Source organism: Schistocerca cancellata, chromosome 2, assembly GCF_023864275.1.
Source record: "Schistocerca cancellata isolate TAMUIC-IGC-003103 chromosome 2, iqSchCanc2.1, whole genome shotgun sequence".
Lineage (NCBI taxonomy): Eukaryota > Metazoa > Arthropoda > Insecta > Orthoptera > Acrididae > Schistocerca > Schistocerca cancellata.
Window position 1 is genome coordinate 576,817,154 of NC_064627.1, and position 3,185 is coordinate 576,820,338.

The window sequence follows — 3,185 nt, forward strand, 5'->3', positions numbered from 1 at the left end:
TTATGGAATTATAATTAAAAAATTATGAAAATTCTCGTATTTGACCTTTTCCAAAAACCTCATGAGAGAAGCTTACAACATACAAAGAGATGAAACAGAGAAATTTTTGTAGAAATCTCTTGAATACTTTCTGAGAAAAAGGAACATGCATAATTTTTTGAAAATAGTACTTCAAATTTCATTCAAAAAAAGTTGAATATATATAATCAAAGGATTTTATGTGTAAATGTGTTACTTTCATCTAAAGTGTGGTACAAAATTTCACTGTCATATCTCCAAAACTGTGAATTTGGTGCATTTTTGAAATGTGTTTTTCATTTGGCTTAATCCTTGTAGTAGAAGAAACTGTTAAAAAGAACTAGTTTTTTATGTATTCAGTTAATTTAATGAGTTAAGTTTCATTTGTAATTTCTATAAATTTAACTTCAAACAATGTGTAGGTTCAGTACCTATTATTGGGAGGATACATAAGGGCCCAAATTTTGGTGCCGAGACTGTCAGTCCACAGCCGAGTTTCAGACGAGGAATCTGTGTTGGTTACAACGTCAACAATGCACCAACTTAATCATGAAGTAAGTGTTACACCAATAGGCCATGTGTTAAAGCAATCACAGAGTATGTTCAATTTATTTGAAATGTGTGGTTAGGTTTTTACTGCTTGTAGATGTACAACAGTAAAGTATCATAGCAGGCTTATCAAAAGTTAAATAATTGTGTAACTGGCCATATAACTGTGTATTATTGGGGGTTGTGAACAGTGAAAGTAAAGAACTGCGAAATGCAACTGTGCACCTGTCGGCTACATTATTTACAGTAGCAGCACAGTACCTTGACTCCGCGGACAACCAATGATGTAATAAAGCAGGTAAAATCACAACAGTTTGCTATCTCTATCTCCCTTCTGACAGGCCACCTATAACCATTGCCCTAACTGCCCTCCTTCACCAGCTTCCCCATCTCTCTTCCCTCCCTTCCTTCCGCCTTCTCTGGGACTTTATGCCTATCACCCCTTGTAGGGTGCTTTATCTTCTAGTCAGAGTGTTCTCATAGACCAGTTTGTTGTGGACAACAACCTGTGCATTCTTAATGATGGTTCCCTTACCTATATTAGTGCCGCACATATGGCACTCTACCTGTGATCGATTTTTTTTCCACTCACTTTGCCTTCTTTTCTCCTTTCATTAAACAAGTTGCCATAGTATAGTAAGTCTGCATAGTAACCACTCTACATTGTTTCTCTCATTCATGTCCCACTTCTTGATGGCAAGGTCAGCCCACTGGGCTTTCCATCACACTGATTGGCTTCTATATAACTCCAAGTTCATAATTACCACACCTTTGTCAAATCAGGTTTTATTGATGAAGTCGTCTCCGATATGTCCAATATGATTATTCATGCCACCGGCATTGCTGCCCCCACTTGATGGGCCTCTTTTGCTGACTGTTGGTCCTGTGATGGAACATGATCATTGCCATTGCCATCTGTAATCACCATCAAGCCTTGCAATGCCTTAAGTGGCACCTGTCCTACACCTGTCTTGTTACCTTTAAAGGTCTTTGCGGCAAAGCCCTTTACTTAATCAAACAGAGCAAACGTTTGTGTTGGAAATGCTTTACCTTTGTAAGTTCTTCTGTCCCTTCATCATTGGTATGGGCTACCCTCTGCACTCTCCAAGGTTGCCAACAGCCAGCTTCCATCCCCGGCCTTACCCTACTGGACAGCATTTGTAAGGATCCATGAGTTGGTGTGGAACATCTTGCAACCTATTTTGTAACAACACTGGTGTCAGCTTCCTACCTGGCTGCCTTCCTCCTACGAAAAAAGTGGGCTGATCCTTCCCACATGTTTTATGCCTTGTCAGACAGAATCCTACAATGAGCCTTCTACTGAATGGAAACCTCTGGCCATCTGGTCCCTCAGTTTAGCCCCCGGCCCTGGTTCCATTTATAAGCAATTGCTTCAACACCTCATTTCTTCCCAGTGACAATATCTCCTCCGGGTGTTTCACCTATTTGGCTCCAAGGTGTTTTCCCCTCTCAGTGGAGGTACATTATTGTGGTTCCTGTCCTTAAACCTCACAAGGATCTGTGGGTCTAGTAGTGTCTTTGCTTAGTAATCAAAACATACTTGGTCCAAGGTTAAAAACCTGCCACTGCTAAAATTTTGATTAATAAACAGCATTGGTGTCTGAAGGCTTATGGCAAAAGAAGTCACCCTCATTCTTATAACGGTCTTGTGAAAGAGGGCAGAAGAGCGGACAGAGGTTCATGGCACTCTCTTGCCCTTGGTGTGGGAAACTGCCCATAAAAGGCGGAAGAATCAGCAATGATCAATGGTATGGGGATGCAGAAGGCAATGGAAACCATTGCATTAAAAAAACAAAACATGTATCTATAGGACGTGTGGCCTGTAATCGAAAAAGTGCCATTATTATCTCTACATTGCCAAAAGATTGCAGAATGGTCCCTCATTTGGCTCTCCAGAAGGGGACCACCAAGGGGGAGGTGATCATGAGAAAAAGATTGAATAATCAATGAAAGGATAACTTTCTACGAGTTGGGGCGTGGAATGTCAGAAGCCTGAACATGGGAGGGAAGCTAGAAAATATGAAAAGAGAAAGTTAAAGGCTCTATCTACCCTGAAGCGCCAAAGAAACTGGTATAGGCATGCGTATTCAAATACAGAGATGTAAACAGGCAGAATATAGTGCTGTGGTCACCAACGCCAACAAATGTGTGTTGCAGTCAGTAGATCAGTTACTGCTGCTACAATGGCAGGTTACCAAGATTTAAGAGAGTCTGAATGTGGTGTTATAGTCGGCACATGAGTGATGGGACACAACATCTCCGAGGTACCGATGGAGTGGGGATTTTCCCATATGACCATTTCACAAGTGTACCGTGAATATCAGGAATCAAGTAAAACAGATCTCTGACATAATGGCAGGAAAAACATACTGCAAGAACGGGACCAATGACACCTGAAGAGAATCATTGACAGAAGTGCATCCCTGCTGCAAATTGCTGCAGATTTCAATGCTGGGCCATCAAGTGTCAGCGTGCAACACAACATCGATATGAGCTTTCAGAGCCGAAGGCCTACTCGTGTACTCTTGATGACTGCACAACACAAAGCTTTACTCCTCACCTGGGCCTCTCACCGCTGACAATGGACTGTTGTCGAC